Source organism: Theropithecus gelada, chromosome 13, assembly GCF_003255815.1.
Source record: "Theropithecus gelada isolate Dixy chromosome 13, Tgel_1.0, whole genome shotgun sequence".
Taxonomy (NCBI): domain Eukaryota; kingdom Metazoa; phylum Chordata; class Mammalia; order Primates; family Cercopithecidae; genus Theropithecus; species Theropithecus gelada.
In genome coordinates this window covers 87,170,480-87,193,320 of record NC_037681.1, presented here as the reverse complement: position 1 = coordinate 87,193,320, position 22,841 = coordinate 87,170,480, and the positions used below count along the sequence as shown (strand labels likewise).

At 40.1% G+C, this 22,841-nt stretch overlaps 1 protein-coding gene across 5 annotated transcripts in view; it reads right to left on the bottom strand.

Moving 5' to 3' along the window:
- Positions 1–22,841, bottom strand: part of MEIS1 (Meis homeobox 1) — a 138,063-nt gene that overhangs the window by 63,981 nt on the left and 51,241 nt on the right. The window lies entirely within an intron of this gene.

The window sequence follows — 22,841 nt, the reverse complement described above, 5'->3', positions numbered from 1 at the left end:
CTCCTGAAAATGGCCTTTGGCTATGCAGAGGCAGCCGCCGGGGCTGCGCACACACAGGCCGCACATATGCAACATTCTAATGCAGAAATCCACTCCCTGCAACTTCCTGGGCTCTGATGAGACCGGGCCACTCCAATCTCTTTTTTCCCCCTCAGTGAAGTGAAACTCTGGGTGCCTCTCTCTCTAGGCACAGGCTCGGACATTATCAGAAGACTAAAGCAATCTGCTTTGATATGATTATCCGAATGGCTCCTTAATTGGCAGTACCTGGTTCTGTGCCTCTTAGATGCTGGACTCCAAGGTGCTAGCTACAGTACTTTGCTACTGTCTCACAAATTAGTCTAAAAGGATTTAAGATCACTGGAGCAGACTCATTGCCTGTCAGATTTCAAGGAGCAGAGGAACTCTGCACAGCAACAAGACACTATTTAAAAAACACCAGGTTTCTAACGAGCAGGGGGAGAATCTTGGCCACACTTTTCAGTTTCCGAGCTATCAAAACCATGCACTATATGTCAAACTGTCAAACCTTTCAGCGTGGGCCATTTGCCCTTTCAAATAATATTTAAGAATTGTTTTTACAAAATTTTATAGGCCATGGTCTAGTGAAAGAGGCCAACCAACAAAGAAAGGAATTTGTACTACAATTCGTCTACGGACAATTTCTTGTGAGACCTGGGCCTGTCCCTACGGACCAAGGCAGGTGACCTGTGGCAGCTCCCAGGCTGTCAGAGAGCTCAGATTTCAAACACGCTCAACTCAAACATCCCGAGTCGCCTATTTAAGCATGCCCAGGCATTTAGACTGTGCTATCTCGTGCCTTTCAAGGCAGGATAAAGCGGCATTTATCGTATTCAGGCCATTCAATGGGTCAGACTGACCGTGTCAGCAGGGGCTCCTCTCCGGCAGGTCAAAGCCTTGCTCCCATTTTTTCTCTCTCTACTAACTCCTTCTGTCCTCTCAGGACTGCTGTTCCCCTAAACCTACTCAGAGTGAGACAACAAAACCCAAAGCAGCTCCTAAGATTTACATCACAACTGATCAGTACTTCCTGTGTCAGTGGGCCATCAGGTAAAAATAAAATGGGTTGTCTGTCAGAGGGTTCTTTATGTCACAGGAGCAAAACTCCTAATTAAGGAGATGAACTTTCGACTGCCAGGGCAAATGAACGTGTAAGGTTGCGGACCCCCTTGTTTTTCTAGGAGCCATGCTGGAAGCCACAGTGACTTCAAGATCATTTTCATTTACAATATTGTATTGAGACTCCGTAGTTTTGGGCCATATCCTCTCTTTAAACTTTACTTTTCTCTTCTTCCAGTGTTGAGGAATAGTGTTTAATCCCAAAATGTACCTAGACTCAAAAATCAGGCCATTTATAGTTGTATCTTTTGATACTGAGTAAATTCGGTTGTGCCTTGAAAGTTTTCCAAATGGTCCATTCAAAAGTATGCTTATGAATGTATAGCTCCTGTTGTAAGGTGGCTACATTTTCATGCAAATAGGATATTGTTGCATGATCTGATTGTCAGCAGAAAGAAAGCTCAACATGAAGGTTTCTTTTTTCTCTTGCATGTTTCTCCCATAGAGTATCTACATGAGGGAAAATGGCATCTCACCCCTTAAAAAGTGTGTAGAACATCCCTGCCTTGCTCGTGGCAGCTGACACAAACATCCCATCAATATGGAAAGGCTGGGTTTCCTTTATAGTGGCCTATTTGGGTGTGCCTGATGTCAAGGGTTATTAGGAAAAATGTAACAACTACCCCAAACCGATTTCTCCAGGACATGGTTGAGTCTAGGCAGCCAGAATTCAGGTGGGATAATGTTTCTGTGGCATGTTAAGAGGATAAATGGTGAGAATTATAGACATCCCTTCTTCAGGAACTAGCTGGAATACTTCAGGGGTCTTAAGGAGATGCTTTATCTTCATTTAGAATGTATAATAGCTGCCAGAATGATTTTTCTAAAGCACACATCTGATCATATCACCCTGGTACTTAAAATCCTTTGGTGGCTACCCTTTGCCTTCAGAATAAAGGTTATGCTTCTTAGCCTGGCGTGGAAGGCTTTTCACGATCTCTCTCCTGGGTGTTTTTCCAGCCTAGCATTTGCCAAGTCCCCATATGCACTGGCACTCACAGCCCCATCACCAGTCCTGAGCAGACTTGACGTTCTCATGGCACCATGCACTGCTCTCTCTACCTCTTTGAATTTCCTTATGCTAGTCCCTTTCCCTGCAGCAGTCTTCCCTTACTTCCCCTAATGACATGACAAACTTCCTGGTGACCTTTATGGCTCAGCTCAATAGCCATCCCCTCTAAGAGGTATTTGCTGGACTATAGCTGATTTGGTGACACCCCAATCCCACCCACCAACTGGGTGATTTTTCTTTTCCTGGCATTCCTCCATCCTAACACTCTGCTAAAACTCTTTATTTCCATATATCTTTCCCTGATTTGACTACAGGGTCTGAGAAGGCAGGGACCAAGTCATGCACCTCTCTACTCTCAAATCCTGGTGTTACTCCAGTGTACAGTGTACAAACTTGTTCATCGCTTATAAAATGAAAAAATGAATGTATCTTTTACACTCCAGGAAGAAAACCACAGTTTCCATTTTCATCCCTTACATTTCTTTCTGAGACATACCTAAATTAAACTCTTGAAAAATATTCACCAATGAAAATTAATAAACAACTCTAAGAAAACATACAAGAAATACATTCCCCAGAGCTGGGATATTTCTTCTAAACCTTTAAGATCATCTTGCACCAAAGATGGACTAAGAGTTAAGGTATCAGAATCCTTCATGATGTCTACCATAGCCTTTCAGAAATATATCACTACTTTCTGCAATTATAATTTAAAATCATTTACTTAACTAAAATTTCTTGCTGTTTGTGCATCTTTTCTGAGCAAAGGTTGTTTCTTTCTGCATTTTTTCCCAGTGAATTAATTATACCCCCCTCTTTACACATTTCCCAGGTTTACCATAGCTGAGAAACTCAGTTGTTTCTAAGCAGACAATTTGATCCTCAGCTCAAACTTCAGGCCAGCATTTTAAACATCAAACATCTGATGTTAAATGTATAAAACTCTAGAACTCTGGCTTTCCTTGATTTTTTTCAAGTAATTGTATTAGCTTTTCCCTGAATACATAATACAGCCCCTTAAGTCTTTTCTTTTTTTCTTTTTTAAGAGAGAATGTCTCACTCTGTTACCCATACTGTAGTGTAGTGGTGTGATCATAGTTCACTGCAGCCTCAAACTCCTGGGCTCAAGGGGTCTTCATGCCTCAGCCTCTAGAGTAGCTAGGACTACAGGTGCATGGCACCACACCCAGTTAATTTTTGGTAGAGACGGGGTCTCACTATGTTTCCCAGGCTGGTCTCAAACTCCTGGCCTCAAGCAATCCTCCTGCCTCAGCCTTCCAAAGTACTTGGATTATCTGTCTTAGACCCTGTGTCTGGCTAACCCCTTAAATCTTATTACACATTTTCAAGAGTCACACACTATACTTCATATGTATATGAAGTATACAACTCTGTAGCCAATATACAAATATGTAATGATCCAAGTTTATCTTTAATTAGGATTCTGTTAACTCTTCAGCCTCACTTTTGTATCTCCTCTTATCTGTAGATATTTAAGGCTCCTTGTTCTTCTTAGCTCAAAGTGATTCCCAGTTAATCAAAGGAAAACAACAAAAGACGGCACACTCTCATATATTTTACCACCCACAGCTTTCCTGAAAAATTTGAAGCAGTTCCTTTGGAAACCAAAATAAAGAGTTAGATGTGGGCACCTGCTGTGGCAGAGCTAAGTTCTAGAAGAGGCTTAACGAGTGCCCTGCAGTACAGACATATCAGTGGCAATGACGGAAAAGATGGAGCTAAGAATGGTTGGGCTGTAGATTAAGAATATACAAATGTTAAATAAATGTATTATTGGCACTTACAACAAGAAATGGCTCAACAAGCTTCCTAAAGTTTGTTCCACAGAGATCTGCCATCAAGCTTTTCCTTTCTAGCAGAATTTAGGTTTCTTAAATGGTGACAAGAAATTGTTAATAGTTAGGCCGGGCACGGTTGCTCACGCCTATACTCCCAGCATTTTGGGAGGCCGAGGTGGGCGGATCACCTGATGTCAGGAGTTCAGAAGCAGCCTGGCCAATACAGTGAAAGCCCATCTTCACTAAAAAAAATACAAAAATGGGCCAGGTGCAGTGGCACGCGCCTGTCATCCCAGCTACTCGGGAGGCTGAGGCAGGAGAATCGCTTGAACCCAGGAGGCGGAGGTTGCAGTGAGCTGAGATCGCATCACTGCACTCCAGCCTGGGTGACAGAGCAAGACTCTATCTCAAAAAAAGAAAGAAATTGTTGATAGTTAACCAGTGTGGAACGAACTCACAGCCTTTTTCTGCCCTTTAGTGGACTCCTGACATCACAGAAACCTAAAGGAAGACATGGAGAGTCAGAGCCTGGAGAAAATGCTTCTTCCTGTGAATTTACTGCTCCCCCTCCTCCGCTAAAGGGTGAAATGTAGCATTTAAAAATATGCCCCATATATGTAACCATCTTTTGCATAAAGTCATTCTTGTTATTCGTTCATTCATTTAACAAAAGTATATCGATGTCTCCAACACTAGGCCAACACTTAGGGACATAAATGGTGAACAAAATCAGAAGGAGTTTCCATTTCTATCAAGCTTTCCAGTCAGAGGGCACTAAAGTTAAATTAATTATGGTAATAAATGTACAACTGCAAACTGAAGCTCTTAATTGGAAAAAAGTACACATCTCTGAGTGCGTGAAACAAAAAGACTTGACTTAGGCTGGAGTGATCTTGAGCAGAAATCTAAAGGGTGGAGAAAAGTCAGCTACATGTAGTGGGCAGCCTAAAAGGGGAGAGGGCAGAGGCGAGCATTCCAGGCCAAAGGAAGAACATGTACCAAGGCCTTGTATGGCTGGAGGATCTGGAACCTGGGAAAGCAAAACACGATAAGGCTGGAGAGATAAGAGGAGCAGGTTGTAGGTGTTCATTCCTAGGGTTCTGAGAGTCATGACCTATCAGTGAGTCATGAGTATCTATGGAGTCATGAGTGTTCTCTCCATTGCATGCCCTAATACGATGTAAATTTTGTCAAGCAATGCCTCACTCCCCAGTCTCTTTCTAGTTCAACCTAACAAATCACCTGATTGCAAATGAAGATTAAAGAATGGGGGACAATGGAAAAGCAATGAGTCCGTTCAGGTAGACCCCAATTTAGGCACAGATTCCATTCTGACATGAATTGGTAAGTTGTCCTCTTGGACATTTCAAATGCATTTTTGCATGGAAGCCAGTTGTGAATGCTGTCAGGTTCCAAAGCCAGCTCAGCAAAGTAAAGGTAATTATTAAGTGAATAAAGCTCTAACTGATATCTGAGCTCTGGGTGCAGGAAGAAAGTATAAGAATAAGGGGGAAGAGGAGTTTCTTCTTATAATCCTGTGCACACAGCCAGTCTAGAAAAATGTTAAACTCTGTGCAATTGCCCTGAGCACCTCCCTTTCTGTATCTTTCTTCCACTGCATAGTATCCCTCCTCTAGAGTTTCCACATTCTCCAGTGCTTTGAAGAGGCTCTTGGCCTCCCACTATGGTTACCTCACCTGGACCCATTCTTCTCCTGCTCTGAATTGACCCTCATCATCTCCCAACAATCAAAATGCCCCTCGTTGCAGGCTTGTTGATACAAGCCAGACTTCAGGTAAAAGCCATCTCAAAGAACTAATTTGGATGGGGATAAAATGACTGATGCCCTCCTCACCTTCCCGAAAATGTTGGCATCTTTTTTTTTTTTTTTTTTTTTTTGAGACGGAGTCTCGCTGTGTCGCCCAGGTTGGAGTGCAGTGGCGCGATCTCGGCTCACTGCAAGCTCTGCCTCCTGGGCTTACGCCATTCTCCTACCTCAGCCTCCCGAGTAGCTGGGACCACAGGCGCCCGCCACCTCGCCCGGCTAGTTTTTTGTATTTTTTAGTAGAGACGGGGTTTCACCGTGTTCGCCAGGATGGTCTCCATCTCCTGACCTCGTGATCCGCCCGTCTCGGCCTCCCAAAGTGCTGGGATTACAGGCTTGAGCCACCGCGCCCGGCCAATGTTGGCATCTTTAAAAGATCAGTTATTGCAAATGAGTGAATCTTTAAATGGCAGAATTTTAGGTAAAGTAATAAGTAAAGGTTTCTAAAACATGCCGCTCCTGTTGGGATTTGTTTTTTTAATCAACAGATGCCATTCTTAGAAAAGAGCTCATGGTCAGCTTCCAAACCGATCATTACATTCTGCCGTCCCTCCCCTCCATTCCCCTCTGTTTCCCCACAATCCCTGCCATTTACGTCTGCCTAGATTTGGGAAGCCATGTGTTTCTGACCACTTCAAGTTTTTCCACAGGAACTGCAGTGACAGTAAAATGAGTTCTGTGGATGTAACACAATGAGCTACAACTAAGAGATCCAGGCTGAACATCTGTATGCATATCTAGGTCATTCATAATTTGAGTATTTATAAGTCAGGGATTTCTACCCTGTTGAAATAAATGTGGAATAACTTCTTTACTATAAATAATTCCTTCAATTAAGCTTCTATCACTTCATGAGTCTTCACTTTCAACCCAAATAATGTATAAAACATAACTGGGTGAAAAACATGGAAAGAAATCAAATAACTGAGACCCAGAATGAAAATATTTACTAGGTTTTCATAGAATGAAAAAAAAAATTGTCAACATGTGAATGTGCATTGGATGGGATTAAAGGAAAATAGCAGACTTTCTACATTCATAAAAATTAAGAATTGTCCATTGGAGTTTGTCAGTGTTCAGATTTATAGTTTGCTTAAGATTTTTTTTATGTAAGTGTTCATATAAGTAAAGTACCATGGACATATACACCAAGAAATTGGATAAATTTTCCAAGTTTTTTTTTTTTCTGAATCATTTTACTTTGTTCTTTTGAGATAGGAATACCTTTTCCTAGTAATTCAATATGACTTTTTGACTTGAATTCCCCTCAGGGGAACAACAGCAAATTAGTTGCCTACACACAGAGGACAAACAGCAATGATGAATAGGAAAGAAAAAAAAAAACCACAGATTTTACTCATTTTTCATCTATTCAGCATTTTTTTTAACAACTAAACGCCCTGAAAAAATCCCTGCAAAAACAGCATAACTTTTTAATGGAGTCTTAGAAACTTCAGGATGTGAGTATGCTGCAAAATATTACTGAAATCTATATATTTACATTATCAGTAAAACAAAATGGAAATCCCCCAATCTTTTTCTCAGGAAATAAAGAAAATACACTTTCAAGTGCAAAGGTAAAACAGTACAAAAGTCATAAACTTTTATTTTGAATCAACAGCTCAGAAAGAATTTTAGGAACCAGTACCTTGCCTATTTATTAAAGTTATTTTAGTAATGCTAGTTCATTGCTCATAATATGCTCCCCAAAATACATATAAATGCTCTATTAATGAATGGTCATAAACTTCTACATAACCACAAAAATAGATCATTTTAGGAAAAAAAGTGTCCCATATAGGATCTCATAGACAGGCAGACACACACACATGAACACACACACTCACACAAACACAAATACACACACACAGACATATATACAAAGACATTTATTTTTGTGATATCTGCAAAAGCTTGCTATATAATTTAGTTTTAAACTTCTATATTACTCTTCATATGTATTTATTATGCAGGTATGTATGTGTATATATACAAACACTTTTACAGGACAAGATAGCATTTATTTATCTGAGGTCACTTTTTCAACAAACTCAATTAAATAAAATACACTTGAAAAGTAGGATTTGAAAAATAAAAAAGCTGGCCGGGCACAGTGGCTCATGCCTATAATCTCAGCACTTTGGGAGGCCAAGGTGGGCGGATCACTTGAGGTCAGGAGTTCTAGACCAGCCTGGCCAAGATGGTGAAACTCTGCCTCTACTAAAAATACAAAAATTAGCTGGGTGTGGTGAAAAAAACAATTTAAAAATGAATAAAAAAATAAAAAAGCTTTCTGACATCCAGATTAGAAGCGGTGCTTCTCAACATGGGCTACATTTAAATCATGTGGTAGCTTTTACAAATCCTGATGCCTACAATGCACTCAAGACCAATTAAATCAGTTTGGGAGGTGGGGTAAGATTTCAGCATTAGTGACTGTTAAAGCGCCAAGTTGATTATAAAATACAGCCAAGCTTGAAAACCGATGGATTACAATCATAGATTATATGTGGTAAAGCTCATACATTTTCTATAGAGAAATGACCATAAGACCCTCAAAGAACAGTTACATTTAATTTAGATGCAGTTCTCAAGTTTGCTCATCTAGCTTCTAGCTTTATAGTTTATAGGCTAAGAGCTTTGTAAAAATATAAGATGATAAAGAGGCAAAAGACAAGAACCTAAAAGGCATTGCACACAAGGCCCTTCTAGCATAGAAAAAAAAAAGCCATAGAAATGTTTAACAGGCTGCGTAAACAAGGAAATATATAGCACAGTGCATAAACCCATACGTCCACTGACTTTAAATTATTTTTAAGTGTTATAATCAGATATGAGAGAGTTATGTGTAGAGTGGAAACATTTTCATCAAGAATGTCCCTAAAAGTTATAATATTTTAAAAGGTACAATTCTGTTCATCTGGACCACATCTTTCCTGATTGACACCAGATACACCAGGATAACACGTCTGTATTCTGTAGAAGCTTTTTTTTTTTTTTTTTTACCTATGTACCCTCACTTTGCTGGTCTGTGTGGCTAGACAGACCAGAGCCTGCACAGCAATGAGCATTATGAGTTGGCTACATGGGTTGCAACCAGTCCACTGTCTGGCTCTCCCTGGCTTCTTGGGAATCTTCTCTCAAGGCACTCTCCTGTTCATCCCTCACTGATGCCTTTCTATTCTGCTTTCAGCCTGTAAGAAGGTGTGGGGGAAGGTAAAGGTGTGTGCAGATAGGGCAACCTGAGAGTTAATGATAGAGAATGAGGGATGAGAGAGTCAATCCTAGGATCAGGCAGAAGTTGGAAGGAAGGGAAATGCCAAGGGTCAAGGGGGAAAAAAAGAGACGCTATTCTGTCTAGGTAGATTTCTTTGCAGACAAAGTGAAATGGAAGAAGATTGTGAAAGGTGGATTAGCAAGTGTGTGGGGAGAATGAACATATATTAAATATAGCTAAAAGAAAAATGTGCAAGAAAGAAGTTGGGATGGAAAAAATAAAGACTTGTTCTTCTCTTACTGCAAATCTATCTGAAAATCCAATCATTTCTCAAAACAAAGGTTGAGAATTACTGGCATGCATCAGTGATTGCATCTGACCTTCTCTCCTTTGATTATGTGAGGCTACAATTCTTTTGTGAATTTGTAGTGCCACTCAAACCTGCCACTCGGTTAGTTAGGGACACGGACTTGTTTGAGAATAATTGTACTTCACAAAGTTTGATTACTTTGGTGGGCACAGTAAAGATAAAAGTAACTTTCTAGAGCAGTGCTGCTCAAACTTTCATGTGCATGTGAAACAGCTGGGATCTTGTTAAAATGCAGATTTAGATTCAGTAGGGAGGAGCTTGAGATTCTGCATTTCTAACGAGCTCCCAAGGACTGCCTAGGCTGCACTGCCAGTCCAAGGACCACACTGTGCATCTTAACAAGGTTCTGGAGAATCTTCCCCTCAGGGCAAATAAAGCTAGAAAGTGTGTTGGGTGCACATGAATGCCTCACTGAAGTGGGATGTGGGGACAGCCTCTAGTCACTCCAGGCAAAGACGACTGTAGCTGCACCCACTGGACAAGAATGGGACAAGGCTCCTCTGAGCCCCATTTTGAGTAGGTGACCTCATGGGTATCTCTAAGACTAACTGACCTATCAGAACAAGCCAGGATGAATCCCAGCTCCTCCTATTAGCACTGCAGGCCTCTCTCCCCTTTATCTCCTCAACCTGTACAATACCTCGCTTCTTGCCTCCTATGTTGGAGGTATTATAAGAGAATAGCTTAGCTTCTTGGGTTCTTTGTCTGGGCTCATGTAAATCCCAGCTTTACCACTTAATAGCTGTGTGACCCTGGGCAAGTTATTTAACCTCTCCAAAGCCCTGTTTCACCGTTTCACTGCTCTGGAAACAATGAACCTAGTAATAGTACTTACACCTTGGAGTTGTGGGGCAGATGAAATAAAATCCGCTATATAAAAATGTTTCACACATCTTCTGGCAGCAGTGGCTTAGCTCAGCGAATGTGAGTTCTTATGTTTGTTTTGCTCGTGAGTACACCATTTGAACAGGGGAACATTAATCTCAATCCCCCACTCAAAGCTCCGAAATGACCATTGCTACTCTAGTCATCTCTCCCCATCCCATTCCCATTTCTAGGAGTGTAACTTTTCCAAAATATCTACACCCACTCTCCTATCATGGCATAACATTTTTTTTTCTTTTCTGATGTTTTCTTTTCTTTTCTTCTCCCCCGCCCTGCCCCCCCCCCACAAAAAAAAAAAAAAAAAAGCCTTGAAAAGTGACTTGGAACTTTGCAAGTGTGCTTCAGAGTGACAATGGGTGGCAGTGCTGCCTAAATAGTCCCATCACATTAAGCTGGCAGCCAATTGGTGGATGAGGATACACTGGAAAGCAATTTTTACTAATGCAAGTTTTCATTTCCCACACGAAATAGGTTAATTTATGACAACTCGCCCTCTGCCTTCTAAATAATATTTCTGCAGCAGTTTTAATTTTTTATTTTATTCATCTTATTTTAGAGACAGAGTCTCACCATGTTGCCTGGGCTGCTCTCGAAGTCCTAGGCTTAAGTGAATCTCCTGTCTCAGCCTCCTAAAGTGCTTGAATTACAGGTGTGAGCCACCACGCCAAGCCTCTGTAGCAGTTTTTAACAGCAAAGATTTTTGTTTTACTGATAGGGAAAAAAGTTGTATCATTTAAGCAAGTAGCTTTCAGATCCAGGAAATGTGAGACACACTACAGAAAAACAGGGCTAACCTTCTATCTCTTCTCTAGACAATAAGAATAATAGAAACACTACTAAAAAGTAACATTTATTGAGTACTTACTAGATACCCGAAACTGAGATTGGCATTGATCTTTGATTAATTCTCACAATCCTTGCTTTTCTAAATTATCTCATTTAATCCTTCCAATATCCCTAATGCACAGATAAGGAAATAGGCAGCTATACAGATAACAAATACAAATCCTTGTGGATTCAACCCAGATCTGACTTGAGGCTAAACTCCTAACCATTCTACAACTACCCTTTCCATTTACTCCATTAGAGTCAATGATAATGATCAAGGTGCACTTTTTTTTTTTTTTTTTTTTGAGACGGAGTCTCACTCTGTCGCCCAGGCTGGAGTGCAGTGGCGCGATCTCGGCTCACTGCAAGCTCCACCTCCCGGGTTTACACCACTCTCCTGCCTCAGCCTCCCAAGTAGCTGGGACTACAAGCTCCCGCCACCTCGCCCGACTAGTTTTTTGTATTTTTTAGTAGAGACGGGGTTTCACTGTGTTAGCCGGGATGGTCTCGATCTCCTGACCTCGTGATCCGCCCGTCTCGGCCTCCCAAAGGTGCATTTTTTTAACCTCTAGAAAGGTAACTGAGGGTAGAGACAGTCCTTTCTTATTGCAGTGTGCTCTCCACAGCCAGCACATGTCTGACCCACAAAGCGAGTTCATAAACCTTCCCTGAATCATATCCTTTTCACTGAAGGCAAAGAAAAAAGAGACACTGAAGCATGTACTCTCAGAGTAGCATGTGAGTGTATCTTAGTCAAAGTTAAATATAAAAACCACCTCTGAAATCTACAAGGAAGAAAACAAATACCAAGTATGGATCCAGAGAAAGTTCACAAGAATGGGAGGATGTCAGCTCCAACGCTTTGTAAAGTCAAAAATAGCCACATTGCAAAAAAAAAAAAAAAAAAGAAAAGAAAAAGAAAAAAAAGAAAGAGAGACGTTCCCGAATGTGTCTCCAAAACATAAAGGAGAAAATCATATAGAAAAACTTCACGTAATGGGTGGAACTTGAGCAACCAGCTATCCAAATATAGAGGGGGATCCTCTCTTAGCTAGGGCATGGCCTGACAGAAGCCCCTTCCTGCTTTCAGAGCCTACGAGTAGTCCCCAGTGAAATGACAAAAATGCCCACGCCTAGGACATAAAGAAGGACAAAGCAAACATTTTCCAGCATCACACAAATGGTTTTCAAGTATCGCTCCATGTCAGGAATCTGAAATTCTGCTAATAGACAAGTTACGAGGCAATTGCCCTCTCCTAAGACCCCCGTGCACGCTCTGAAATTGGGCAATTCACACTGACCGGGCCTGGTCAGGCTGCTCGACCAGAGAAGAGTGAAAAAGAGACCAAGCTCACGGGAGAGTTATTTTTCACTCACCATTTATGTATCAAAGAAAATCAAGTCTCCCCTGCAGGAGGCATACAGAAACACAAACGCTGCCTCCTGAAACACAGGTCTGGAGTGAAGCACAGTCACACACGGCCCCCCACGCCTGAGGGGAGAGGTTTTCAGGGATGATGTCACAGTGTGCTAACCTGAAATCTCTCTTGGGTGAGAAGGAAGTCACAGAAACCAAGGAATTACTCCCTTTTCTGCTCTTGGTCCTCTTCTGGATCTAGTCTTGTCTCCAACATCAGCTGGCTGGGAATCTCACTTCCCTTCCCCTGGCCCAGCCCTTTCTTTCCCCAGAACTGAATACTGCTCCCCTGTACTGCCAGCTGGAGGGATGATCATCTCCTTCCCAAACAGATCTCCGAATGCCAGACGCAGGCCTGCCTGACTTCTGAATTGGCCTGTGGCCTGGAATTCCTTGTTGCTGGCCCCACCTATCAGACTGGTTATGCCGAAATGCCCAGGCCTGAACTTGCTACACCCTTTGGATGCTAGATCTTGAACCACCCAGCTGCCTGCACAGCGGCCAATTTCTAGATCCAGATTAGGTTCTCCAAACCCTCATCACTCTTAAGAGTGGAGGGTGTTTCTGCCCTGTCTCAGCCTCCTCTTGCTGCCCAGTGGCTCTGTGTTGCTGAGGTTCTAGCAAATCTTCGAAGCCTCAGCATTTCCTGCGTTTTCCTCATCTGCCATGCAAAAGTGGGAAATGGCCCCACATCGCAGCCATTCAGATCCAGGTGGTCTGTGAGAGTATAATTTACATGCTAGATACCAGAATATGGTGTGGGAAACACAGCCGTCCCCTTTGTTTCTCATTTATACCCAAAGAACTCTTTCTTCCAGAAACATCTCTGAAGTAACTCTCCATAAGTCAGGCATCTCTGTTATATTTGGGGCAATAAGTTCCCTCTCCTGTAACGGAGATAGCTTAAGGAAAGAGGAAGTACCAGCACAATCTAATACGAGCAAAAAGACCGAAAGCTGAATGCTGGATCACTGCAGACCCAAAGCTGGATGTCCGTCTTCTCTCTTGTCAAAAGACATAAGTATGATCAGGGTAACCTTTAAGAATCACAGTGTGAGGAAGATGATCTCCAGCAGAAAAGCCTAAAAACTTTTGAAGTATGAAATATGACTAGTTTGGATGAAAACCAAAATTACAAAAACTGGCCTGAGTGATCATGCTAATTGCCTGTCTTCTAGACTTGCTTCTTTTCCTTAGTTTAAAAAAAAAAAAAGAAAAAAGAAAAGAAAGAAAAAAAAAAAAAACAAGGTTGGAAGAGCGACAGTGGGCATTCTGAATCTATGCTTAGGCTATGTGAATGTGGAACGATTGTTCCATGTCTTCTGAAACCTGGCAGTGACCCAGGGGCAAATTTCCAGATGGTCACACAGTAATTTCATAACACCAGGTCACTATTTCTCATCTTTCCAAGTTTTCCTACTTTCCCAAACATATGCATTCATGACTAACCTTAGGGTCAGAACTTGGGACCTCAGTCTCAGGTCAGTCTGTGTACTCTTCATGAAGTGACTCAATTTGCTGAGCCTTCCTTCTTCTACCCACAAAGTGGTGATGGTGATAAGGAACTGGCTAATTCAAAGGGGTGTTGTGAGGAACAAGTGAGATTGTATATGTGAAAGTTCCTGGGAAAACATGAAGTACTGTAAAACTGTCCCTGACTATGGGAGAACTTCCTCCGGGATCCTCCAATACAGAGGTAGGTGCATTTTCCATGCGCAAATTATAGCTGATATTACACCACCTTTACATGGCCTGTTTATACGCGGCATTCCCACTAGACTATAAGCTCTTTGAGCATAGTAAATGAGTCTTGTTCAGCATTGTATTTCCTCAGGGCCTGGTACTAGCAGGCAGTTGGAGTTTGTTGGATAAATAGCAGATTGAAATAATAAATTTATTTAGAGTAATACAGTGGTTTGTGGGAAGGGGAGACAGTAGAAAAATACCTTTGCCTACAGTTTTCGTTTCTCTACAGAAAAGAAGTTAAATGCCACCCTGAGTTTTTCCATATATGCGGAATAGACAGAATTCATTATAAGAAAACTTTAACAAAGAATTTGGTCTTGCATTCTAGAGGTTTGCTAAATCTTCATTTCTACACCAGGAGAGCTATTACATATGGAACAAGTGATCGATTTGCTGATTTAAGTGATTGAAAGGAGTGAGAAGGCTGAGAACACCTTTGAGATCATGCCACTCTTTTTTTTGTCACAAGTGAACTGATGAAGTATGAGCTTCACTAGTCAGGTTAAACTTATATTTCTATACAGCCCATCATACCACCACCTATATATGCTGAAGATAAGAGTTTTTTTTTTTTTTTCAGGAAACAATTAGATGGCTAAAGAATCATTCTTAGACTAAATTCTACCTGTATTGCCAACAAATGAAATACAGACAGGTCACTCAATTCTCATATTCTCTCTCTCTCTCTGTTTAAATGGGTCTGATTAAGTGATGTGTGGGTCACTCGGAGTAAAAGCAGTTCAAATGATCATTTTACACGTAATGAATAACATCATTTTTTTTTAGTTGGCTCTCTTTATTAGAAAGTACATTAGAGAACATATGATAGTGGGCTGTGTGGTTTACTTATAGGGGAGTCATCATGTGCAGCAAAAGGTGGATTCAGACAGTTAGGAATATTTTGTTCCTGCTCATTTGTAATGAATGGAAATTAACATCATAATAAGTGGATATTCTATTTAAGCACACCACAGAGAATATGGGAAGAGTAATTACAACTTCTTAGCTAATTTTATTATTATTGATATGATGGTGGAAGAAAACCAAGATCACTTTCTAAAGATATAGTTAGCTGAAAGGGAGAATTCATTTATAAGGAAGTAACAGCACTAATAACAATATTAGTGAGTGTTAAATTCCTCAGTCCTTAAGATAACTCAGGGTCCAACACATAACTATAAAATAAGGTACAAATATTATAGTCAGGAAGTCAGCAAGGCTTCATGTTAAACTGGGAAAGGGTAAATAACTATAGGTAGAATCATAATATATGTCCTTGTCCAAATGTTGACTATATTACTAGAAGAGTACCAGGGAAATGAGAAGGGGCTTGAACCCAGATTTAGTTCCAATTTATACCTTCAAGATAAGACTATGGAAAAGTAAATGCTAACATTTCCGAAATTATAGCTGCCTTAAAAGCTTAATGGTATAGCAGCTGGTATCTTAAGCAAACTAGTGTTATAGAATTTAAAGATTGAATATCATGGGTCATATCTTTATGAGTTTGTTTTTGCTATGTTATTTGTTGCCAAGCAACATGGTCCCAAAGTCCACCCCACAAAGCCTGCCCCCCAAATTTAAAGGCCACCTGAGTGGGATATCAGCTTCCTCTGACTTCCCTTTATGAAGGTTGGAGGTCTACCTGCGTGGGCATGGGTGTTACGATTTATCTAAGAGTAAGGGTGCAGTAACAGGCCCCAGATGTGTTCAACAGCATAACTAAGAAGATGCAACTCTCATTAAAGCAATGAGACAAACTTCCAGTGTCCTGAATAAAACAACAAAAAAAGAGTTGTCCAACTGATTTATTCCAAATGATCCATAGCCACTCGGTAACCACACTTTTTCCTAGCACCTATGTGGAATACCTGTGCATCAGAATGGAACAGCCAGATCTGCACAAACAACCAAGGACTTCTCAGGGGTCTCTGCTGTAGGAGTCTCCAAGAAAGAACAAGCTGAATACTCAACTCAGAATCAGCTGAAGACTCGCACAAAGAAATGAGCTTTTGCATCCTCCTGACATCCTTCTCCTTCTGGAACCAGCCAGATGAGAGCAACAGCTTTCTTAGCGTAGTTGCCCAGGAGGCAGTTTCTCAAATGCAGTGTAGAGAGGGTAGCCAAGTGAAAGAGTTATCGACCACGTGCGTGCTGAGTTCAGTGCAGCAAACCAAGCTGAACTGAGATTTGAGACCTCAGCATCCACCCAGAGCCTCAATCTAGCAACCTGCTAAGGAGGTTTGCATCCTGTGATCACAGGCCCAAACAATCTGCAGGCGCATTCTATTTTCTGACTTCTACAGAACATGTGGAGTTGTGTCTATAAGCAAGCACGGTGACAGTTCACAGAGATGGAAAGGTTGATGGCTGCCTGGTCAGCTGTCTGTCTCATCTGTTCTTGTAGTACTGCAAGGGTGTTCATGAAGGCTCCCCAGGATGCATGTAATAGAGGAACACTCTCTAGCCCCCCTCCACTCTAGGAATTCCTTGCTCACACCCACACATGCATGCAGACATACACACACATGCACACAAGTGAACACTCACACTTTTCCTGTTTTAATTAGCTACTGTTCTATAAATTTTAATTCCCTGTACTACTAGTGATTGATAACAGATTCATTATTAAATATCTACGATAAACTACTTTCACGATGCTGTGTGTATTTTAGCACAACAGAAGTTCCCTTTGAAAAGAATCATTTGGACATGCTAATAATTTTCTGGGTGCAGCTGTCCTTATATCACGCAATGAGAAGGGAAGAGGGACCCAAATCAACTGTTTCCATTGTGGAATTAAGGGAGTGTACAAAGCCCCACACACTCTGTGAATGTAGAGCCAGCATTTTAAATGGCTGTCAAGTCAGTTTTGAAAGCCAGAATTTGCTAACCCCCACCCAGGCATTCTTATGGCATTTCTTGGCCTCACTTGATAGATTGATTCTGAAAACATACACTAATTTTTTAAAATGCAAAACAGACCCACTTGTTTTAGAGCCTGTACAAACAGAGAAAGAGGAGAGTGGAAACAGCGTAAACAATGTTGTTTATATCCAAGGCCTGAGAAAACTGCTGCACTTTCCTCTGAAATTGCAGGAAGTATCAGAGTAGCCCCCACCCATTAAGGTGGAATAAGAACCATATTTTCTATAGGAATGGATACCATTTTTCAGATATACTGGCATTAAAGGATCTCAAAGCAAGAGCACAATTAATAAAGAATGGGATCTCCTTTAACCTGCAATTGAAAGTGCAGAAAATTCCATCCACAGACAACACTGAAAAGTGAAAACTAAGTGAAACCAAATACAGCCAAAGGGCCAATGTGAGAAACGCTGGACATTTTCATGGTTCTGCTTCACTTTTGACCTATTGTGAGGACATAGAGATGGTTCCTATAGGTTTACACCTAAAAGGGGACTATTATTGCATCAAGAGTACCTAGCAGTATGTGCTTTGAGCCCTGAAGGTTTGTAGTCGCATTGGACTAGGCCTGTTTTATTCTCTTTTTTTTCCATCGGTTGGCTTCCTTAATACATTTCTCCATTTTTTTTTCTTGTTGTTGTAACAAAACTATATTTAAAAGCAAGCAACAGGAAGCTTTTACTTGGGAAGTTGAGGTTTAAGCACTCAGTGGCAAACAATGAACCGGAGAGATAAAGATGCAACGCAAATGGTAGGGAACAGACCTTTGCTAGTTTCCTGCCAAAGTTGACTTGTGAGCATGTGCAAAGCCCCGATATGGACTAACAGTGCTATTTTGCTTTTATTTACTCCAATTTATTTGTTCCTGTGAGAATCCCCTATAAAAACAAAGTGTGGGGACAAACAATGGAAGCTTTGCCATCTCCTCCTTGCCAGGGCTTTTATTTTACACATTATCAAATGTTTTCATCAGTGGAGTTCAGCCCATTCATTCAACTCTGTGAATCACAACCCAGATCATATTGCAATGGGGGGAAAAACCTATGCATGGCTTGAATCATTGAAAGAAAGAAAAAAAGAAAGGTCTCCCTATCACCCTTTCCCTTTGACACTTACAAACAGATTTGTGGTCCTTTATAACACTCTAAAATAGCCACCATGTCCCCAAATAGTCAAGTTAACTAGAACTTTTAAAAAAGTAAACTTGCAAGTCCATAACATAATTTTATCTCCATTCCCTTTTTTGGCCCCTTCCCCAAACAGGTATCCATGTCAAAGGAGAGCTCTTGAGTTGGGGGTTTGTTTGACCTAGGTCACGCAAAGGTCAAGCTTTTCACCAGTTGTTAACACAAAGCTTCCAGCCAACCCACCCTCCAAATCCGGCTACACAGTCTGTTTCCATCTGCAAATGCGCTATGCACATTGGATTTTTCTCAGTTTTGCAGGAACTAACAATCCCTTCACTGTGAAGTGGTCTCAGTGACAAATAAATAGGTCAAACACTCTTCGGTGAAACTGTAGACGCTGAATTTGCCAAATATGGAAATGTAATGGATTTTGACTTTTTCATTTTTAAAAAGGCTTTTTAAAGTGTTATTTTAAAACCAGTTGAACAGATTGCTTTATTCCTTTATTGAACTTCAAGGGATGCTGTCTTTTAAGCAGTTTTATGCAATCCAAACTATATTTTTGCCTCTCTGAAAGAGATCAATATTTATTCAGATTGATTTTTAAGATTTACATGTGAAAAATAGATAAAATTGAATCAAATATAAACCAAAACTAATTCTGTCAACTCCCATGAAAGTCAATAAAGCCAAAATAAATTTAGCAGATTTCATCTACCTGCATTTGAGAATTGTTTTACTTCATTATTTCTTATAAACTTACTGAGCAGAAATTTGCTTAACTCTTATCCAGGCTTCCCTTACTGAAACAATAAGGCCCTCTATGGAATATTTTGCACTTGAATATTATCACCAGGATAGCATATGGCAAACTAGCGGTAGGCAGTTTATCTTCATCCTCTTTGTAAGCTAAAATTAGCACAATGCTTTTGCAGCACTGTGCACTTGACTCGGGCCAGGGTGATATTCTCCACAATGCCATGCTTGTTCCACATCCTGATAGCTTCTAATATTTAAGCAAGTTGATTGAAGTTTTATATTAATAATCACAGATACATTTTAATGCAATAAAATCCTAAATATGGCCAACAGTAAAATGGAAGGCTACTACATTAAGAATCAACCTGAAAAACTGTCCTTCATCTGCCTCTTGAAATATATAGTGTTTTAACTACAAAGTAGTTCAAATATTTACAGAGGCTAATTGTACCAAGAGGGATATTTATAAGACTCCAAAAGCAAGACACAATTACCTTCTTAGACAACTAAGGCTTATTTTTCTACTTGTTTACCATATTCAGTTTTTCTTGGTAATATGTCCTTGATGCTAAAAATGCATTGTTGCTAAGAATTAAGTATGCACTTTCAGAGGATTAAATGAAGGTGATCTGCCAATGGAAAGAGCTTACTCTTTAAACAGGAAAGCAGCTACTGGCTGGCTCTTTGAAAGGATTACAACACAAACAATGATTTTAAAAACAATGGAAGAGGTTCAAATAATACATCCCATTTAGTTGGTCTGTAGCAGTGTAATCTTCTCATCAAATAGTTAAAAACAAAAAACTTTAGGAAGAATTAACTTAGAAAACATAAGATTGACAGGTAAGCAGCAGTATATTTACTTGGAATAAAGGACACCTCCGTCTTCTTTACCTCTCCGCTTTTAATGCTATTTATTAAGGCAGATGTTATACTAAAAAGATTTTGCTGAAATCTTCACTAACCAATATCAGACTGAAGTTTTCTCTTATCTTGTGTGCTGGGATAGATGTATTCACCTTGTTATCAACAGATTAAATCCAAGATAATAAGCAAATGCTGATACTGTCAGCTGATTTTTACCAATAGATTTTTTTTAAAACTCTTCATCAATTCTTGAAAGGAGAAAAAGAAAAAGAATTTATCAAAACCTTATTTTTAAAAAAAATTTCTTTATTTATTTTGAGACAGAGCCTCACTCTGTCACCCAGGCTGGAGTATAGTGGCACGATCTCAGTTCACTACAACCTCTGCCTCCTGGGTTCAAGCAATTCTCCTGCCTCAGCCTCCCTAGCAGCTGGAATTACAGGCTTGCGCCACCATGCCCAGATAATTTTTGTATTTTTAGTAGAGATGGGGTTTTGCCATGTTGGCCAGGTTGGTCTTGAACTCCTGACCTCAAGTGATCTGCCAGCCTCGGCCTCCCAAAGTGCTGGGATTATAGGCGTGAGCCACTGCACGCAGCCAGATCACTGTTTATTTGACCTAGTCATCTTATTCTCAGAATAATATATTTTATCCAAGGAGAAAAACATGAAAACCCTTCACAAGCCATGTAAGGTGACCTCATACATGATCTAACTAAAATGGTCTTTCATTTGATGGGACATATTAATCTGTTTATACCAGTCATTCCTGACCCACACTCTTCCACCAGCAAAGATAAAGTACACTGGAGAAAAAAAGCAGAAGACAAATATTTAAATATACAAATCACTTGGAAATTTTAGTAATAACCAAATAAAGCACTTACATATCCAAATTCTAGCAAAAAAAGCTGATATGCATTTATAACTTTTCAGCCATGCTTGTATGCAAAAGAATCAAATCTGTAATACCACTTTGCACCCAGATATTCAGAAAACTTAGGTATTAAGGTTTTGTATTTTTTGATGGCTATTATCGATGCTAAGTCCTAGATTCAGAATTTCCTCTCATTGACCATGAAATTATGTGGAACTTAACTGACCTTCAGCATACTTCAATCTATATGTAAAATGTTTCTGAAAGGTTCTTCATTCTAGCTAGGTTTGTAAGCAAACTTTCAACTTGGTTCTTAGAATTTCAGTCGTTTAGAACTGATGGGAAACATTCAATCACCTAGCTCAATTTACTTTATTTACAGAAGAAATTTTATCCCTGCAAGGTTATGATTTGTCCAACCTAGAGCACGTGGCTTGTAAGTTACGAAGTAGGGATACAACCTGTATTTCAAGGACAGCAAGTCTTCAAAGTTGGCCACAGGCCCACTTAGAAAGACACTGAAAAGTTCCCAGAATGAAAAACACATAACCAATTACTTAAAATAGAAACTGATCACCACAAGCTGATCTTTGCATAGAGTCAAACACAACTGTATTCTGAATACAAAGGTTTCAGTATTTGTTTCCAAGACACCAAAATAAGTGGTTCAACAATTTGATGGGGAATATACATATAGGTGAAATATCTATCTCCTCAGAAATCCATGGATTCTTAAATATTCTTTTTTTCACTGATGAAGAACACATGGTAATATATACACATATGTGTGTGTATCTATGTATATAGACAAAAAAACATGGCAAAATGTTAACAACTGTTGAAACGGAATGGTGAGTTATGGGTGTTTATTGTACAACTTGTTCTATTTTTCTGCATGTATGAAAACATTCATAACAAAAAATTGAGGAAAAGTTAAAAAATAATAAGTAGCAAAGAATGTCAATGCAATGCTTCACAAATCTTGTCCTATTTTTCAAGGATGCCCTCTCTCACCACTCCTATTCAACATAGTATTGGAAGTTCTGGCCAGGGCAATCAGGAAAGAGAAAGAAATAAAGGGTATTCAAATAGGAAGAAAGGAAGGCAAATTATCTCTGTTTGCAGATGACATGATTGTATATTCAGAAAACCCCATCATCTCAGCCCCAAAACTCCTTAAGCTGATGAGCAACTTCAGCAAAGTCTCAGGACACAAAATCAATGTGCAAAATCACAAGCATTCCTACATACCAATAATAGACAAACAGAGAGCCAAATCATGAGCAAACTCCCATTTACAATTGCTACAAAGAGATTAAAATACCTAGGAATACAACTCACAAGGGATGTGAAGGACCTCTTCAAGGAGAACTACAAACTGCTGCTCAAAGAAATAAGAGAGGACACAAACAAATGGAAAAACATTCCATGCTCATGGACAGGAAGAATCAATATCATGAATATGGCCATACTGCCCAAAGTAGTTTATAGATTCAATGCCATTCCCATCAAACTACCATTGACTTTCTTCCCAGAATTAGAAAAAAACTACTTTAAATTTCATATGGAACCAAAAAAGAGCCCGTATAGCCAAGACAATCCTAAGCAAAAAGAACAAAGCTGCAGGCATCACACTGCCTGACTTCAAACTATACTACAAGGCTATAGTAACCAAAACAGCTTGGTACTGGTACCAAAACAGATATATAGAGCAATGGAACAGAACAGAGGTCTCAGAAATAATGCCACACATCTACAACCATCTGGTCTTTGACAAACCTGACAAAAACAGGAAATGGGGAAAGGAGTCCCTATTTAATAAATGGTGTTGGGAAAACTGGCTACCCATATGCAGAAAACTGAAACTGGACCCTTCCTTACATCTTATACAAAAATTTACTCAAGATGGATTAAAGATTTAAACGTAGGACCTAAAACCATAAAAACCCTAGAAGAAAACCTAGGCAATAACATTCAGGACATTGGCATGGGCAAAGACTTCATGACTAAAACACCAAAAGCAATGGCAACAGAGGCCAAAATAG